This window comes from Nylanderia fulva, unplaced genomic scaffold (genome assembly GCF_048542155.1).
Source record: "Nylanderia fulva isolate GAGA-0341 unplaced genomic scaffold, ASM4854215v1 Scaffold42, whole genome shotgun sequence".
Taxonomy (NCBI): domain Eukaryota; kingdom Metazoa; phylum Arthropoda; class Insecta; order Hymenoptera; family Formicidae; genus Nylanderia; species Nylanderia fulva.
This window is the reverse complement of record NW_028190499.1, coordinates 258,460-280,005: the sequence shown is the minus strand read 5'-3', so window position 1 is coordinate 280,005 and position 21,546 is coordinate 258,460. Positions and strand designations below refer to the sequence as shown.

General features: G+C 34.3%; 1 long non-coding RNA gene across 2 annotated transcripts in view; it reads left to right on the top strand.

The window, feature by feature from the left end:
- Positions 1-21,546, top strand: part of LOC146721741 (uncharacterized) — a 281,366-nt gene that overhangs the window by 183,144 nt on the left and 76,676 nt on the right. Inside the window, exon 4 of one of the 2 annotated variants that reach the window (XR_014925520.1) lies at positions 18,524-18,540. This is a non-coding gene — a long non-coding RNA (uncharacterized LOC146721741). Of the gene's footprint in view, positions 1-18,523; positions 18,541-20,705; positions 21,497-21,546 lie in introns of those variants that run through there. The other variant, XR_014925521.1, reaches the window with a different exon arrangement.

Genomic DNA, 21,546 nt, shown 5'->3' with positions numbered 1-21,546 from the left:
TGGCTGCACACGTGTGTTTGCGTATTTGTGTGTGTGTGTGTGTCACGTATTTACGTAGCTGCCCCCTATCACTCTCTTCCACCTCCCGGTGACAGTTACAAACGACGCGTTATCTATAAGGATTGTATGTCGAGAGAGCGAAAATGGGGAGCACCTGCTCGCTCCATATCCGACCCGACCTTACAAGCTCCTTCGTTTCCTACCTTATCCTTTCGACCCCATCCCGATCGTGCGTTTTCTCGCTGCTCCATAAACTCGTGTCAATGAGAACGCAATCGCGCCTTCAACCCTTTTTCAAGAAACCATGTTCAAGGAGCACGAAGGCAAAAGGACGATAAGGTAAATAGAGCTGGGCCAGAGAGAGAGAGAGAGAGAGAGAGAGAGAGAGAGTGAATTGGTCCAAGGTGGAGAACGAGAGACGAGTCCTGTATACAAATGGGAAGGTAGCTCTGGATCGAAATTAAGTCGCGCGAGGATATCTTGACATTTGTAGAATCTAAGCCTTTGAAAGGATCTTTCGTCCCTTTTCTGGGTACATCGAGATAGCTTTGTTTTTCTTGATGATTATAAAAGCATTTATTTGGGAAATTTATATTTGAAATTTTATCGGGACAAGCATATACTCTTCTCTTTCTGCGATTTTATTCATTGCGAATAAATATAGTTCTTGCAATATATATTATGTACTTATATATCAAATTTTTTTACGTTGTAATTTTTAATCAAAATTAATTAAAGATACTTACAGTCAATTTTTGTCTGTTTTCTCAAAATTAATTATTGAGTCTCTATTGCTGTTTATTAAATAATAAAATTATATATTGTATACAAATTTAATAAAAAGCAATAACGACTTATTAATTCATTTTTAGAAAACATTTACAATAAGATAAAAATTAACTGTAATTAAAAATTACAATGTAAAAAACATTTGATTGTAAAAAATTTAATTTAGACTCTATAAAAAGGCGACTCTATCACGGAGAGAATTTTCTCTTAGAATTTACCCTGAAAATCATGATAATCGTGGGACAATATGGTATTAGAAGAATCTTATAAGAGTTTCTCTGATTAATATTTACTACAATAAAAAATATTTATATGTACATAGTAAAATAAATCGAATATATTTTATATCTTATTGTGGTAGATAATCATATTTTTATTGTGGTAAATATTAATTAGAGAAACTCATGAAATTTTTTCAATATCATATTGTCTTACAATTACCATGATTTTCAGGGTAAATTCTAAGAGAAAATTCTCTCTGTAACTTACTCTGAGAGTTAAAAAAAAAGAAAAATATTTCTACAAAAAAATACTAGTATCAAATATGCAATAGTATGAAAGAATGAACTCTTTGAAACGTTATTCAATTTAAAACAATTTTCACTACACAGTTGAAAAATTTCTGTTAAATTTAACAGATATCACATGTCTCAAACGGTCCACAAAAATTTTTGTGTTAATTTAACAGAATATGGATATGTTAAATGGAGACACAAATATTGTGTTAATATTTTAACACAAAATAAATGCAAAACTTCAAATAATTTGAAATAAATTTAGAATAAAATTAACATACTTTTAATGTAAAAATTAACAAAAAATATTTTAGATTTTATTATCTTCACTTATATTATAAAATAAAAAATTCACATTCTTAAATGTAAATTTTACATATAAATCTTGTCACTAATAAAGCAAAACATATTTATCGTGTAAAATGAAAAATAGATACACATCGTGTTAATTTTTACATTTTTCCAGTTTCCAATAATAATTTAACATTCAAGTTCAATCAACAAAACAGTAATATATTAAATTAACACATATATAATGTGTAAAATATTTCCCACAAAAATTTTAACGAGAAAACACAAATTGTTCTATACCGCGTGTAACAAATAAATAGATTTTGTTCTGTAACGCAGTCATCATTTTCCTCTATTTTATAGTCAGCGTCACTTTATCTGAGAAACGCGACTGGGATGCTGTAGTTACTCTTATCGGGCATCTTGAAATAGTATATATATATATAAGAGTTGAAATTCCGGTCGTATTACGTGGGAAGTCGGCGCGACGCTCCGTAAACTTCGCGAGAGCGCGAATTCCCCGATGCTGGTGCAGTCGGGTAAATATAAGCGTGACGCGAATCTTGGCAGAGCGAGAGAAAGATCGCTCCTCCTTGTCGTTTTCTCTCCACCCGCACTCTCCATCCATTACTCAAGCCGAACAGGTGTGTGCGTGTATTATTGGCACGAGTCATCGTCCTCCGTTCTTTTCTGGCCTGTTTCGCGCGTGCCGTTCTATGATTTCTCTCTCTCTTTCTCTTGGTCGTCTTCGAGGCCGCTTTAATTTACCGCGCCGAGAGTGCGTCGACACCGGAAAATATTCTCCCGCGACGAGGAGTCCGCATGCTCGGATGACGAATGGCGGAATCGTCGTGGAAGGGCTCGTCAAAGGGGAAACTGGCGCGAGGGTCCGTCGGGAAATCGGCCGAGGCTGATGAGACTACGTTTTTTTCCCTCCCTCGTTCGCGGTTTCCCTTTGCGACGTGTACGTCCCTTTTTCCTGGGTGTACTCGATCCCGCTCTTGCTTAAAATTGCCAACCCTGTGTGCTTATATTCGCGTGCGCGGATAAAACGCCGCGATCCGCGTTTTTGACAGAGAGCCGGCATCTCGTCGAATGAAAAAGACGGGGCGCGACAAATCATCCGTGAAAATGAGACGACGACGAATTGCGTGGGATATGATAAAGGAAGTTATATTCTAGTCGTCTTCATTATTTTCGGTTAAATTTTGTATAAAAATTCTTGTGAAAATATTTTTCATCGTATGAATAAATGAAGGCTTTTTTAATTTATTTCTCTCTGGGATAATTAATATCATATTCAGGGGATATATTTAGGAATTTTAAGAGATGAATCTTTGTCGAAAATTAAGAGGGATCTTTTATTACCCTCTCCCTGAGGAGACCTGAAAATTGGGTTTTTATTTTTAACAACCCCTTTAATTTTCTTCTCCTAAAATTATAGATTTCTGCACACAGAGAATTTTCTCTTAAAATTTACTCTGAAAATCGTGATAATCAAGGAACAATATTGGTATTGGAAGAATTTTATAAGAGTTTTTCTGATTAATATTTACCACGATAAAAATATTAATTTCTTCCACAATAAGATATAAAATATACTCGATTAATTTTATTATGTACATATTAATATTTTTTATTGTTGTAAATATTAATCAGAAAAACTATTATAAAATTCTTCCAATTATCCTACGATTACCAGGATTTTCAGAGTAACATCTAAGAGAAAATTCTCTCCGTGTGTATAGAGAACATTACTTGATTGATTAATTAAATCAACAGGCTCGCAAAATTAATAAATCACAGAATAGAATAAGGGCTTGAATAACGTTTCAAAAAGTTCATTCTTTTATACTATTGCATATTTGATACTAGTATTTTTTTGTAGAAATATTTTTTTTTTTTTTTTTTTTTAACTCTTAGAGTAAGTTACAGAGAGAATTTTCTCTTAGAATTTACCCTGAAAATCATGGTAATTGTAAGACAATATGATATTGAAAAAATTTTATGAGTCTCTCTAATTAATATTTACCACAATAAAAATATTAATATCTACCACAATAAGATATAAAATATATTCGATTTATTTTACTATGTACATATAAATATTTTTTATTGTAATAAATATTAATCAGAGAAACTCTTATAAGATTCTTCCAATACCATATTGTCCCACGATTACCATTGATTTTCAGGGTAAATTCTAAGAGAAAATTCTGAGAGCCGAAGCCATTATTACGGCCAAAAATTATTATTCATTTTAATACAGATATTATTACACAAACATTTTGGTCTTATTTAGACCATCTTCAGTGTAAAATTAATATTGTCTCAATATTAATTTGTATGTATCAAAATAAATAATAATTTTTGGCTCTCAGCCCTTATTCTATTCTGTGATTACTCGATTGCTTTTACATGTATGTAAAAGCCGTTGTGCTGCAAATGATGTAATATGCAAGATTCGCGGTTTTCGTACTCTTCAGTCGCAGCTGGATTAATTTTTCGACGAGTTATTATCGGTGCAGCGATATGTGCGGTCGCGAAAAATATGTGCGTCGGAGAGGGTTTTATAGAGCGTGTATAAGCACATGGTGATAACGGAATAAACGCTCCTCGTACCAATTACGATTTCACAGACTGAGCTGACAAGCGACACATGGCGCGTGATAAGTGCGGGAAACGAGAGTTTGTATTTACACGGGCAAGTCAACCGTCAAATTAAATAGTGTAACGTAATATGCGGTTTACAGTCAGGAACGGTCATTCGAGCTTGCTTGCACTTTTAACAGTTGACTCAATTACAGCGCGCACTGGGCGTCGTTGATTGCCAGCGTACGCGGCGCGACGCGAATTTGATTACATAACCGTGGTTTACATATGCCCTCCCCCTCGACTTCCATTATCTCAAATACAAATAATAATCACGATTTTTTTTTTTTTTTTTTTTTTTTTTTTTTCAAGAAACGGAGTAAACGACACGAAATTGTTCTATTGTTCCGCGATATGTCTTTTATTATTTGAAGAGCTTTTAAGTTTTTACGATCGTGCAATTAAATCATTAAATGTTTAGTCTTCTTAAATAAATATTTAATAAATATTTAATAAATATTTAATAAATATTTAAAAATTTAAATTATATTTCATATTATTTTCATACTTGATATATTAATTTTGAATATTAAAAATTGTAATACTTCTCTTTCAGATTTCTTAAAATTCTTGGCTCTTTAATTTATATATCTATGTATGTATCACGTGTCCCAAATGGTCTACAGAAATTTTTGTGTTAATTTAACATAATATATAATAAAATGCTTATATCATCTCTATATACGAAAATACGAGTTTTTTGGGTTAAATATTTATTTAGTAGCAACTCACGGTCAGAACTATGAATTTTATAGTTTTCGACGAATTCTATAGTTGTACAACATTTTTTAATTAATTTCAGCAAAGCGATAATTTACTTTATCCAAATTTTGCCCCGATTTTCGTATTACATTACACAGTTGAAAAATGTGTGTCAAATTTGACAGATATCACATGATATACATATAAAAAAAAAAAATGTTAAAAAATTCACATTACCTTTTCTTCGTATATTTACATCATCTTTATTTTCTTAAGACGACCACTCTTTATGTTTCTCCCAAAAGTGAATTATCCACCCCAAGAGAACAAATTTGCAGTTTCGCCGATTTTCTTATGTGGAAACCTGTAGCTGATGTTGGTAATCACCGTGAAAGTAAAAAACTTTTGCAATTAGTCTAATGTGAATCCAGCCGAACGAAGTTTCTTGACTTGACTGAAACAGAAATCCGATCCGGGAATAACAGTCGTCTCTCATTTGGAGGATCATTTCTTTCGGTAGATATCCTCTCTTCCTTCACCTTTCTTCTATATACAGTTATAATGCCCCAGTTGTGGGCGCTTTCGAAGTCCACGGGAAAGATAGCTTTCTCGCGGTATACACGCGAAACTTTCACTATTAAATACTAATTCGACCAGCAGGATCCCCCGGGTATTCCGCCGCTTCCGTACAGAAACGAGGCCGGGCAAACACGAACGCGCCTTCGCCTCGCTTACGTATACATCCACATATCCGGAGTTTCCATCGATCTCAGATACGTACACCGACGACGGTAATTAGTCTCGTAACGTTACTATAATTTGCTAATAGATCGATATGTAGGCTCGATTACATGGGCCGACCCCCAAGAGCGCGATCGCGTTGACCTCTCTAACATTCGTGTCTCAAGATCGAATATCGCGACGGTGGACAATATCAACGTCAAATTACGATGGACTTCTAGGAAATTATGAGATCATGCATGTTCATGCGTGCACTAATGATTAATCATATTGCTCTGTTTAGATCGAGATTTTTGAAATTAATACAAGTTGTATATATATCTTTGCTTTCATAATTGTTAATAAAAATCTGTCATTAAAATTGAAAAATGGATAATTAAAAGATAAAACTGTAATTGAAATTTACAAATTTTCTAATAAAATATTTATAATAATTATATGTATACGAAATAATAAAATATAGTAGGTAATATAATATATATAAAATGTTTAAAATATAAATAATATAATATATTAATTATTTTATAATTATTGGAAAATTATTTTTGTGGATTTTAACGTCAAATTACGATCGACTTGTAAGAAATTATGAGATCATGCATGTTCATGCGTGCACTAATGATTAATCATATTGCTCTGTCTAGATTGAGATTTTGGGTTAGAAAGATTTTTGAATTTTACAAATTGTATATATCTTTGCTTTTATAATTGTTAATAAAAATCTGTCATTAAAATTGAAAAATGGATAATTGAAAGATAAAACTGTAATTGAAATTTACAAATTTTCTAATAAAATATTTATAATAATTATATGTATACAAAATAATAAAATATAGTAGGTAATATAATATATAAAATGTTTAAAATATAAATAATATAATATATTAATTATTTTATAATTATTGGAAAATTATTTTAGTGGATTTTAAATGCAGAGATTGTTCTTAAATCACTTTACTGTAATTTTAATGACAGATTTTTCAACTTAACAATTGTTAAAACGAGCTTGTCAGATTAAATTCGATAATGGAACTATATAGTTCTGATTGTGAGATTTAAATAAAATTTTAGTTAATAAAATAATCGAGAGGAAAGAAGAAACGCACATCTGTGTTCTACATTATTCCGATATCATTTATTTTTATACGAGCACATCGAAAGCAACATTCAAATTTATTATTCACAATTTATCGAGTACCGCGTCAACGTTATTATTATTTCGTAAATTATTAATGAGTTCAACATTCTGCAGTAGGATATAATATATATAACAATTATTTGATTTTTGCCGTAATAAAATAAAGATCTTCTTCGTATATATAACATAATCGTTTAAATTATATTATAAAATGACATAAATTGAGAGTCGGTGAAAAATTTGACACGATTAAAATAAAACCTTAGATTTAATAAATTTTTCTAAATTTAATAAATTTCTCTCATATATACGAACAATGAAATTGATGTTGAAAATTTGCGGCGTAAAAATTCGAGGCACTCCCCGAATGATCTGTTTAATTAGAGGTTCTTTGAAATCGTAGAGCGACGAATTGATTAAAAACGGGCTAGCAATGTGAGGGGGCGGTGAAAGGATTTCCATGTAAACACGTATTGGGGTTCGCGTTCGTGAAATAATATCACTGTGATTACGAAAGACGAGAACGAGCGGTATATATGGTGCCGTTCCATCAAAGCGATTCGTCGCACACACAACTGCCGCGAATTAGGGTCACTCTTGCACGTAGATCCTACGTAGGTCCGCGTCGATAAATATCGACGCCACGTTTGTCCCACATGGTACATACATATAGATAGATATATATACAGTACCCTTCAAAAAGTTGGAAACACCTTACATTTGACAGTTAAACAATTGCATGGCAGCGATCTGTCATAAATAAAAAATATCATTTAAATATTTTACGATTTATTCATACAAAAAGTCTGCACAGATATCTTGTTCTTAAATTACTTTACTGTAATTTTAATGACAGATTTTTCAATTTATTAACGATTGTGAAAACGAGCTTGTCAGATTAAATTCGATAATGGAACTATATAGTTCTGATTGTGAGATTTAAATAAAATTTTAGTGAATAAAATAATTGAGAGAAAAGAAGGTCAGTCAAAAGAACCCTCTTAATTTAAGAGAAAAATTCTCTAAAGAAATATTCTTTAATTAGATATTCGTAACATGCAAGAATATATATACTTAATGGGGTGTTTTTATCAGTACTTATATTATTTGAAATATTATTAATCGTGATAACAAAAAACAGTCTTATAAGTGGATATTTGTTATTTATTGCATACAGCACCCTTCACAAGTTCGGAAACATTTTACATTTGACAGTTAAACAATCACATGGCAGCGATCTGTCATGAATAAAAATGTTATTTAAATATTTAACGACTTTTTCATATAAAAAATCTGCAAATGCAAGGCGTTTCCAAACTTGTGGAGGGTACTGTATATATATATATATATATATATATATATATATACAGTACCCTCCACAAGTATTTAACGACTTTTTCATATAAAAAATCTGCAAATGCAAGGCGTTTCCAAACTTGTGGAGGGTACTGTATATATATATATATATATATATATATATATATATAGAATGGAGACACGGGCAGAATATAGGGTTGGTGAAAGGAAAGGTGTTTGGGTTTGGGGAAATACGAGCCGCGGTAACCCTTCTATACTATCGATGCGGTGCCTCGATGGGGATTGGTCACGGTATATGTGGATCGATATCTTTATTACGATGTCCTGCGTGTGTCCCTCGTTCCAGGACGAAATAATGCGATAGTTGTAGAGATAGACAGTGTACAAAGCACCGGCGTACTTTTCGATGCGCAATAACGATGGTACTATCTTGCTAATATATCTCTATTATCCTCCTTTTCGACCGATATTTTCGGAGCAATCATCTTTATTGGCACGTGCGTGACAATAAACGCAAAATTTTTGTCAGTCATATTTTGATTACGGGTGTCCATAAGGGAGGGCATTTGTCCCCACTTGGAATTAGTAAAAAAAAATAAGAATTTGTTTTTTTTTTTTTTTAATAAACACTGCAATTTATATTTATTAAAAAAAATCAAAACAACAAAATAGCTAAGAAAGTAAAATTTAAAAATTAAGAACGAACCGAAAATAAAACAAAATTAATTATGCTCTTCTCGAAAAAATTCTGCGGATATTTTCGGAGCAATCATCTTTATTGGCACGTGCGTGACAATAAACGCAAAATTTTTGTCAGTCATATTTTGATTACGGGTGTCCATAAAAGAGGGCATTTGTCCCCTCTTGGAATTAGTAAAAAAAATAAGAATTTGTTTTTTTTTTTTTTTAATAAACACTGCAATTTATATTTATTAAAAAAAATCAAAACAACAAAATAGCTAAGAAAGTAAAATTTAAAAATTAAGAACGAACAGAAAATAAAACAAAATTAATTATGCCCTCCTGGCAAAAATTCTGCGGACGCTCAGGATTTTTAAAATTTTATATTAGTTAGTATTAGCAGTATTTCTTATTAATACTCGAAATTATCAACTCTTCTGTCAATTAAGAAGAATCCGGGCAATCCAAAGCGACTTTAAATGTAAAAAAAAATCTTTTAAATATTTCACCAACAAAATAGTAAAAAAGTAAAATTTAAGAAATTAAGAACGAACAAAAAATAAAACAAAATTAATTATGCCTTCCTGGAAAAAATTCTGCGGACGCCCAGGATTTTTAAAATTTTTTATTAGTTAGTATTAGCAGTATTTCTTATTAATACTCGAAATTATCAACTCTTCTGTCAATTAAGAAGAATCCGCGCAATCCAAAGCGATTTTAAATGTAAAAAAAAAAATCTTTTAAATATTTCCGTGCTAATATGTTTGCGGAAATAATAAAATCCGATCTAAACGCAAGTGTACAGTGCCTCGCGATGAAGTTTGCGTGGCGAAGGTCCCACAATGAAAGCAGAAGTGTAGTCAGACACGGTATCGAGGATTCAGGGGAAAGAATCGACGAATCAGACGACGTTTGCCAGAGATGGCATATATCCCGTGGACAAATATTATTTTCTATTCTGAATCCGCACGCTCGAATGCGTCGGGAGCGGCTTAAACGAGTGCGTCGAGAGATGCGATATATCCGGTATGCCATGCACGGTTCACTTAATTTCTCATCTCTCTCTCCTTACAGGGAGAGAGCGGCAAGCCAATGGGGGCTGTATTATTCTCCGTCAACATGCAGTCGAGATGTGCAAAACCGATTTACTTTTCTCCCTGACTCCGACGTATGTGCTCGTTGGAAAAATCGCGCGGTTCCCGCGATTCTCGTATATGGTATCCTCTAGTGCGCGTAAGATCTTCCTTGTCGTAAGATCGGATTATTCCGCTTCGTGATAATCCAACATTGTTCCCGCGGTGAGAGCGCGTCGTCCGTCGGAAATACGTTTTCGTAATCCTCATTGCATGAAAAAATCGTGTCGCGTTATACGTCGTAAATGACCGTGCAAACAATAGCGTGGCTTTTTTTTTATTTTTGTGCGCGTAGTGAATTTATTTATATAAGAGAATTTGAGGAAATCTTAAATTTTATCTTCAAGTCAATTTTATTTTTAGAAAAATAATAAATTTTCATTTAGAGATAATAAATATAGAAATTTACTTGATATAGTATTTTAATTTTGTAAAGACAGCAGCGTAATTTATTCCTTTGTGACAATAAGAAATAATAATTTTCACAATTTTCTATTAAAACGGGATACCAAAGTCGGAAATAATAAAATATTGATAAATGAAATATGTGGAAATTTAAACATTTTTAATGTTTCAAATTCAAGTTAATGCATCTATGAATTCATTAAGATACGCTTTTCTAATACATAAATTTGTTTTTTAATGCAAACAATGGCATATTTTTTATTTTTATGCGTGCAGTGAGTTTAAGAGAATTTGGGAGTCTTAAATTTAATTTTCAGGAGAAGAGTCAATTTAATTTTTAGAAAAAATATTAAACTTTAATTAAAAGATAATAAATATAAAAATATTTTTATCTGACAGTATTGATTTTGTATAATAGCTATATAATATATTCCTCTGTGACAATAAGAAATGAAATTTTTTTCACAATTTTCTATTAAAACAGGAATACGAAAACCGGAAATAATAAAATATTGATAAATGAAATATATCGCAATTTAAACATTTCTAATGTTTATAAAATTCAAGTGAATTCAATGCACTCAATGCATTTTTTCAAGATTTCGTATGTATATACATATACATTTAGATTCGTTTCGCTATACAATAATTAAAAATAATATAGACATTTTACTAATTTATACATATATCATAGTTATCTATATATACAAAAATTGCAAGATCAAATCAAATGTCGAGAAAATGGGAAAAGGATGGCTAGATATCTCTTATATATGAATCCACGTGAAAAAGCTCGCAAATCGACTGAAATATTCATGACAATGTTGATTCGAAAATGTCACAAAGACGTCGCGCAAGATGCGACCTTCCGCGAATCCTGGAGGCGCAAGAAAGGCAAAAGGAGACACAGAGATGACGAGGGGAGCTTTCGCGAGTGCATATAATCGCCTCGGTTTCTCTCCTGCGAGAATATCGCGTTGCAAAAACAAGCGGAAGCCGCGCGGAACCGTTTTCGATTCATCCCGCGACGCGACTTCGGCAAAGTTGGATACTTTGTGACCGACTTTCGCGAGAAGTTGGACGCGTCGGAGAAAAGGGTTGTAGGCGATAGAGTCGAGGCGCTGTTAAGAGGTCAGAGGGGTGGACAGAATATTTTTTATCGTGGAAAAAAACGCAGAGAGAGAGAGAGAGAGAGAGAGAGAGAGAGAGAGGTTGACGCTTTTGAGGCGTTGAGGTCGAGCGCCCCGTAAAAAATGTTATTAAAATGTGTTTGGAGTTGCCGAGGGGGAAAGACGTTATGAATATTAAGCGGGCTCTAGAGAAGCGCGTGATATGCCGCTATCCATATCGATATATGCGCAGGTTCGCAAGCAACGTATACCTATATGCCGCTGCGAGATTGATTCCCCCGTAGAAACAAGAGGGATTCATTCAAGCGCAACTCCCGAGCTTTTTAATTTTCTCCCTGATAAAAATTATAATCCGTATATATATATTTGTCAAACGGATACTTTAGAGCGCGCTTCAATTTTTCGTGCACGCGCGTAATGATATATTGTTTTTTAATATACAAATATCCCGACCGTTTAATTAAATAACGTTGTATCTAATTACTTTGGATTTTGGATTAAAAGAAATAAAAAAATAGTATATTCTGTATCAAGTGCGGAAAGTTGACAATTGGTCACGAGTGCGGGGGATGGACGCACGAGCCGAAGGCGAGAGAAGTGCAGGCAAAGTGGATTTGTGCGCGTTTTCTGTGCGCGAGGTGGCCGATCGCACATCGCCATCTTGCGGCGGCACGGTGCGGGAATAGCCGTGTTCAAAGTCATTGTCCACGGCTAAAGCCGTGGGCAATGTATTGCCCACGGCTTTAGCTGTGGGCAATGACTTTAAACGCGGCTCAGCCGTAGGCAATGGCTTTGAATGCGGCTCATTCACTCACCGCGTCGCCGCTAGATAGCGGCGTGGGAAATCGGCCGCTTTCCGCACAGAAAACACGCACACAAAGTGCCACTTTGCCTGCACGTGTAATACAAAAATTTATACGATTAGAAATCCGGATATATACGTATTTATGAAAGTATATTAAAATGCATATTGTTAAACACGACGTAATATTTTATCCTCGCGGTATATTTAATTTTTTCCTAACCACGGAAAAAGTTTCTTCGGTGTTAATTTTCTGTTAATTAAACCTTGCGTATTTTCGTCGAGCCTAGTTTAATTTTGGAAATAATTTCGTGAGATTCTTCGTTTAGTCCTCTTGTTTTTCATCCTCTTTTTAACCGATTCGGACGAATCGGTCGGAACAATGACCAAGAGACTATGAGAAAAACGTCATGGCGCTGATCCATCCGTAGCCCGGCAACATTGTGCAACGATGCGCGAGAAAAAACGAGAAGAGAACGCCGAGGGTTCGTTCTCTCGTCGGCAACGAGGGAAAAGGAAGCCTTTTGTTCCTTTGCCACGACCGGGTTAATTAATGCTACGGGATAACCCGAACTTCACTGCCGGTCGAAGTCGTTGCTCCAGAAGCCGGGCTAATACATCGAGAACACAGGATGACTTTCAGCATGAGCCAAGTTTCCACAGAAACTTCTATTGGTTCGTTGCATCCAGAGATAATTTACAAGAATTTTAAACGCAACGGAAAATTTTGCAGACATAATTACAAGAAAAATATTACTGACAGTGCAACTTTTTTCTCAGATTTTTGCATCCATTTTTTGCGATAATTAAAAAAGAATTAGGAAAATCCTAAACTTTAAATATTTATAAGCTGAATATATTTCTTCATTTTACGTTATTAAATAATTTATGTATTGATAACAAAATTAAATACATTAAATCAAAGTACATCAAAATTGGATGAATTCATTAGTTGTTATTTTGTGTAGAAGAGAAATGATTCGAATGAACAAATAAGGTGGTTCTACTAGTTATTCAAGACAGTTTATTTCGTAAACCTTGATGTATCCTTGATAAATTTATTGATTTACTTTAGTCAGAGTCTGTACATTAACTACGCGACGTACGGTTATAGAATTCATTCATTAAAATTGCAATAATCACGATTCTATCTACATCAGCAGACAAGTCGACCGTCTGATGGGACATAAGACGTATGAAGGAGAGCGCGGCTGGTTAATCTACTTATTCTCGCATTTAACCCATGTTCTACGCTAGCTATTTTAGATGTAATTCCTGACTGACGTAAATGAGATTGCATTATTAACGTAATTGCCGGTGAGCGTTCGAACTAGCGGCATCGCGCTAAAAACGATTCCGAAGCCAAGCACAAAGGGTGCTTTCTTACGTCCGTCGCGACAAAACGATGGCAAACAGAAGTAAAGTAAACATTAATAATGGCGAAGTAATGAAGCGGACTCTATAAACAAGAATTCGTAAGTTTTCCAGAAAATCCAATTAGAATACGAAACACGAGGCTACTGTGGCGAACGTTATTACTCGAGCAGGAATGTGCTTACGCGACAATGCAATTAAAGATTAATACTATTATAGAACCGCATGCTTATCGCGTAAATGCCATTTGAGCGTTTCAAAGGCGATTAGGATTAAATCGATGAAAACAGCGAATTTGAGAATTAACATGCCGCGACAATTTGTCGCAATTGTATGGCTCAATTGAACAATTGATGACACGTCACGATTATCGAATCTTGGACGGCTCAGAGTTGAGAATACCAATGATCATGTAATGATGCAAAGATTTGAGTCCAAGAAATTGGCAAAGAACAATGAATGGAATTCCAAAAGATTATATTTTTTATTTATTTTAATTAAATAATATTTATTTTTTTCATTTATTTTTAATAATATTTATCCATTTATTTAAATAATATTATTTAATATAATTCCTATTACTAAAAATAAATAAAAAATAAAACATATAAAAATTGATATTTTTATATTTATAAATAATATTAATTTTTATATAAATTTTATTTATTTTTAATTATCTTTTTTTATTTCTTTCAAATTACTAAAAAAAGAAACCAAAAGAAGAAGTATAATACTAATAATAGTAATCATAAGCTAATATTTTTTTTATTATTATTAACCCGTGAGAGATATTTAATTTCTCTCCTAACTGATTTGCCGCGCAATTTCTTTCGATAGGATTTTCTCTACCCGATCTTCGCAGTTCGTTAGACGAGTCCTAAACGAGCGATCGATCCTTCTCTCCTTTTTTTTTTGTCGCGCAATGAGACGTTTCTGAATTCTACTCATTGTAGAACGGAAACTAAAACTCCCGAGGGCTAATCTCCGCTCCTCGCTGCAAAGTTCCGCAAAAGTTTCACTCTCGAGACGGCAACTTTGCCGTCAGCGGCACGCTCTCTCTTAGGGGGTTAGAAAGGTTTGCACGAGGGATGACGCGCGATCGGCTAAATTGCAGTGGAAATATGTATTCGCTCCGCGCTCGCGCTTGCAAAATCGATACTCAGAAAATATCGCTCCGTCGCGTCCGTTCGGTTACGTATTTCGAAACTCCGGTTTTCGCTGGTTCGTATGCGTTTACCACCACGAGAGAGAGAGAAAGAGTTTGGCAAGTCATAAATAATCCCGCGACTAGCGTTATTATTATTTAGTCTCGTGTGCAACAGTCAGTTTTTCAACTTGGCCTCTGCCAACGCATATTCCCGCTCTTTCATAAGCCATAAATAACGTAACATAATCATCAAGAGTGTGTTATTTCGTTAAACTTTTGCCCCGCGACGCGTCCAAATAAATGTTACTGCATTAATTTCTATAACGAGAAAATATTCATTGAAAAGTAAATAGATTAATTTAGAAAATTTTTTTAGAATTATTAAAGTTGTATACACTTTTTTTTTTAACAAGTTAGTTTAAGAATGACAACGTGAAGTACCAGTGAACAGAATTTGAAAGTGGAAATTCACGCAACTGATATAGAACAGATATTTGGAAAAATATTGTTCTGACCATTTTGCTTTCTTACGTTTTTCGTAAATATTGCAGCCGTCGTTTCCTCTGTTTTCTATTTTTGTATATCTTGTAACGCATATATCGATATTTAAATTCCATATTTCTGAATACTTTTCTATATATTTTTAATTATTCCTTGTTTTTTCGGAATTTGCGAAAATGAGAAACGCGCTAATTATATTTAAATGAAATAATTAATCCTATAAACAGATATTCTTAAAATATCGTGTACTGTCATTAATTTGCGAATAATTTTTAATATGATATATCAAATATAAATAAAATAAATTAAGTTACGCGTGAAACAATATTCTTATGCAGACTGAAGAAAATTATAAATTACTAAAATTTATTTTTCTCTGTAACTTTCTTGCAAACAATATAGTGAATAAATATGATTTATGCAGTTTACCTAATTTTTCTGCAGATTTTAAAGATGTTGCATTGATAAATGATAAAATCAATAATTTTAATGCTTTACGCAGCTGCCAATATCAATAAAGTGTCATTTGTCACAAGTGTGCACAGCAAATGTTACACCACGTGTAACATTCACAATACGCACTTGACTCATTTTTTAAACTTTACACAAGTGTTGCGCGCTACACGACCATTATGTACACTCTGCATAATAGTACACTATCCTTGAAAATAATGCAAAAAATTGTAGTTATTAATTTTGCCAGCTTTTTCGTAATAAGTGAGCTGTAATTGAATTTACGCATAAATACAAGCTTCAAAAATTCCATACAATTTTCTTTAATGCTTATTACGATATTGCTCATAGATTTTTCAAATATTCAAATATTTTTTTAAAATAAAATGAAAGATGTATGAAAATTAGCGAATAATGAGAAAAGATTTTTAAAAGATCTTTCGTCACGTTATTCTTGTCTATTGGTAATGTAATTTTTTTTAAATGTAATTTTACTCAAAGTGATGTCTTGGCAAGGTAAATGTTTGAGATGCTATCGGTTTGAAACTTATCAAACGTATGTGCTCCAGTTTAAGTCTCGTGCAAATTTAAGAATCGTTTCTTTTGAAAACACTCATATATGTATCTTTTTTTTTTTTTTTTTTTTTTTAAAAAAAAAAAAAAAGAATAACTCGCACGCTAGGTCAACATGAAACGAATAATAGATTATCGATATATGGAGGTTATTTATCGCTGCGACTTCACTGGCCGATAATAATAAGTCATCGATGAAACTGTTGCTGGCAATAATCTGGACGTGCTAATGTGACAGTTCGCGGTATTGATCTATTTGCTTGAATTTACGATACTAACAATAAGTCCCGTTATATATGCACAAACAGTTTAATGAATCACATTAAACAATTAATAAATCATGTTAAATAATTACACAAATTAACTGTGTTGCAAACTATCTTTCAATTATAAAATGCAATAATAATAATCAAAATCTGTCAAAATAATAAAAATTCTGTCAAATCTGACAAAATGTCATATGTAGGAGACAAAAATTTCGTATTGCGTCCACAATTGGTGTTATTAATTAATAATTAATTTTTGATTCAAATATCACAGATTCGAAAGGAAATTTTGTGTGTTAAAATTCATTTCTGTCACCCTAAGCGTTACACGTCGTAGACGAATCGATCGCATCGCGCTTTTGCTTGAATGGCGTCGACAGCGCTTTTCGGCAACCAAACCCGGCATCAGTCAAGCCCGACCGCGAACCTCAGAACGTTGACTACCGTTGCTTTGTGCGTGTAAGGAAACGCCGCCTGTTAACGGCGTTGCCATTCCAAAATTGCGGCAAAAGCAACGTCGGGCGAAGGAAGCAAAGGGCTGGAGAAGGAAAACGACCTGGAGGCGCGAATGCATTAAACCAGGGTGAACTTGCGACAGACTCGTGACAAATGGCCAAGTCGCGGCCATTCGCGGATGCATACTAATGTTATATGTTATAATGAAACACGGATGCGCGCGTTTGCGTATGAATAAGAAAAAAAGAGCATAATTGTGAGATTCTCTACATAGTTTCTCTCTCTCTCTCTCTCTTTCCACTGATACTCCGTCTACGCCGGTTATTTTTACGCAGCTATTCTTAAGGCACTTCGCGGAGCCGCGTTCCTCGTCGGACATGCAGTTGCATCTTGTTACGGTTTTCTTGCCCGATCACTGTCGCGCGCTCGTTACATAATTCGAAACGCAAAGCAACCGGACGTATATCTGCGCGACAGGAAGTTCCATTCCCGCGGCGGAATGACGAGCGAACTTTTCGCCCGCGGTCGAGAGCTGACGGAAAAACGGACACGCGTCAGATTCCTCGGCTATATGCGGAATCATCGTGCGACATGTTACTGCGTTTAGTGGCGTCAGCGTTTTTCCTATCTAACGACGACGAATGACGCGATAGAGCAAGAGCTAGCATATGCGGTTTCCATCGCGAAAACGTATATGCTCGGCTTCGTTAAACGGCGCTTTTATTTACTCCGTCTCATTTCTCGTGACCCGTTTACATTTTAACGCAACGGATCTATGACACAATTTTCATATAATAATAATAAACAGATGTTTAATAAAAAAAAAATTATTATATATATTTAATTGTGCATCTAATCTTGTATTTAAGAAAAGAAAAATTATATAATTATTCTATAAAAAATTTTTTGCTAAACATTTTGTTTTGTTTCTCGTTGGTAAAACCTTGTATAGAAGGTTCGCACACCAAGGCGGTAGTTTTTGTTAATGGTCACTCGCGGATTTGTTTTAATATACTTTTATTTAAATCACAAATTATAACAAGAGTGTTAGAAACGAGGCGGACGATATTTCAACAAAAGGTGTATTGGTCTATCTCGTCTCGTGGCTGGACGCTCAATAATGATCCGAGACACGTAGCCAAGGCGCGAAGCGAGAATTTTGGGGATTTGCGCAGGCGATTCGCGTCGAGCAAAGGAAAAGACAGGCGAGTAACACGTGGATCACATGTGTTTTTGACGTGTTGTCCCGCGTTGGCGCGAATAATTACTGAGATGTCGAACGATAATATAAACGGAGAATTGAACGACCTATACTTTAGGATTAGGCTTACTGAACACATTTGTTTATTATTATTAGGTATATACATACATGTATGCATTGAATTTTAATAATTTTTCAAAATCTTAATTATTTTCGAGATTGTTATAATCTGAATTGTATTTTTATATTTTTGCAGATCGACATAATTTCAATGTAAGTAACTCTGCTGTTGTACATCGATCGGTGAGTGGCAAACTTTTATTTTATTCTTTTTTTCGCAACAGTTTGTAACTAATCTATAAAAATTGTCCTCTCAAAATGCTTCGTCATCGCTCGATATCTCCTCGGCCTTCTTTTATAATTCATTACAATTTATTATTGTTGATTATGCAATTTGGATGCGTGACACTTTGCACGGCATTTCCGAACTAATTAAGACATAACAAACTGTATGTCGTACAATAAAAACGTCACTTTGCTCGAAATTGCGAACCAATATTCCATTTTGCATAAGAATTGCACTTTGAGTCAGCAACATCTCAATAAAATTTATCGCTTCATCAAAAGTATTGACAATAAGTGCGAAAAGAGATATCGATATCTGATCTTATAAATCTTAAAAAAGAAAAATATTAAAAATTGTTTGAGTATTTAGCATCGTTTTTAGTATAAATCTTTCGGGTATTGAATTTGTCCACCAACATCTAGATATTTATTAAGAGGATTTCTTCAGTCGGAGAGCTGATGATGTAATAGATATTCATAGATATATTTCAAAATCGATTGCCAATTTTACATATCTTGTCGCTATAAAAAATACTTTTCTAATTATTAAAATAAATCATAAAATACATATTACATTGCAATACACGTAAATATATTTCATTATTAAATTAATTTTTTTTTTAATTTGAGAAAAATAATGTATTTCTATTTTTTTATGATTAATATAGCAAATTCAAAATAATAAACGAATTAAAGAATAATTAATATGTTATATAATTGATATAGGTATATTATGTTTTCTATTATTTATATTAATATTTATTTTGCTAATATTTATTACAACTATTTAGCAGTTGGAAATTTATTTGTCATTATTTATTATACCATCATGTTATTTATGATACAGCATATCATAAATTATGCACAACAGTTACTAGTTAGTAACCGCATTTTATGTGCCAAAATCGCTTTGTGTATGAATGCGTGTATTTGAGAGTCTGAATATATATTTCGAAATTTTAAGATCGATTATCAATCTTATTCGTATTAATGGCAATAAAAAAATTATTTTTATCATATGAGGTAAGTGCTGTTAGATCTTTTATTAATTATAGCATTATCAATGTAATTTCTGAATCTGATTAAAGTATAATTAATAAAAATTTGCGGATAAAAGAAGGCAGCAGCGCTCAACAAATTATTACTTTTGTATATTTGCCATCGAGACATTATGATTCTTTCTTGATAAAATATAAAAAATAGAGAAACATATATATCACGTTTCAAATTCATGTTTAATCATCTAGAAAATTGAAAACAAAAATTTATTAAATATGTAGCTTTAAAACAAAAATGTTTTTGTCACAATAATTTAAAACACACATTTGCAGAGATGGGTTTGTATTTTTTCTTTATATTTGGAAACCCATATCGCACATACAACATATCTATTTAATTATACATATATATATATGATAAAAGACTTGTCCGACGTAGTTTTTGGAGCAGCTAGAATTAAAACAGGAGCAAATCTAAAAACTCTCCGCACGTTTAATATTACATAAATTACCTGAAAAAAACTGCATCTATATAATTTTCAGTTTTCTTCACATAATTTATACAATATTAAACGTGTGGAGAGTTTTCAGATTTGCTTCTACGTTTTATTTAATTATAGCTGCTCCAAAAACTAAGTCGGACAAGTGTCTTTTATATATTATTAAAACTAATTATAAACCATGAAAAAAAAAAATTACTACCTAATTCATCTATTGCACAGCTTCATCAATTGACAGTAGGCTAAAACAAAACGTTCAGGTCCTAAATCCTTTTCTTCCGCCAATCGTCATTGTTCCTCAAAATCACCGATGAGCCTCGCGCAGTCGATGTCCACCCTCGCGGTCGCAACGACATCGAATGACGGGAGAGCGTTCGCCAGTTCTGACGGGGGCGACGGCAGGGGAACGACAACCCGGTGAGGGTGTAAGCGTCGGTGGCGCCTCCGCGTTCTATAGTGGGGCAGCATCACGGCGGCGGCGGCGGCGGCGGCGGTGGTAGCGGTGGCGGCGGTGGCGGCGGCGGCGGTGGCGGTGGCAAAGCAGGGACGGACAGGCGCGAGGCGCCGTATCCGCGCCACCTCAGTCGACGTCAAGCCGTCGCGACGACGTGTGCGTATCCCGTTCTACGTCGGTAGACGCGTAGAGCTCGCGAGATTCGCGTGTTCCGTGAGCGGCGTGACTTGGTACGAGCGTGTGCCACCTGTTCGCGTCGACGATCGCGAACCCCTTGGTCTCTCCCACGCAAGAGTATGCTCCCTTCTACCTAATTCCACCCCTCGACCTGCGAGAATTATCCGGAAAGTACTTGTCATTGTCGCGTGCTTGGAATTCTCTCCCGTGGGGAAGCGCGATCGTTCGAGTGTTTCGATCGGTTCGTGGATGACAGATGTAGAAGAGAGAGAGAGAAGGGTGTGTATTCAGAATTGACTTGTGTCGACCTGTGTTTTCTTCACGTACGGATCCTCGTTCAACGGAGAACGCTACCACCCGAGAATGTTTGAATATTGTAATTAAATCTGTTTCGTGTTAGATTCGATTCGCCTCCGATCGGTGGAAGGATTATATTCGCAGAGCCAGACCACTCGTGTCGCGATATCCTTGCCACGAAGCTGCAATCCCCTACGAAGGACACGAAGGTGCTCCAATATTCCCGCTGGTAATCGAGTAATGTATTGATTGATCCTGCAACAGACATAATCATCTTGGAAGATTAAGAGCAGCTGGAATTCCCATCTAAACGTGATCCCATGATGATTTGTAACATACCGATGCGCCATTGATACACAGTGAGAACTGGTACTTGCGTCTCGCGAGGAAACGGATAGTGTTCGTGAAAGGCTCGTTGATTAACCGGTGCAGAAGCAGCTTTGGATTATGACTATCGGGTACGTAGAATGTATTCAAGCAATTCCTAATATTTTCGCCGAAAACCTAC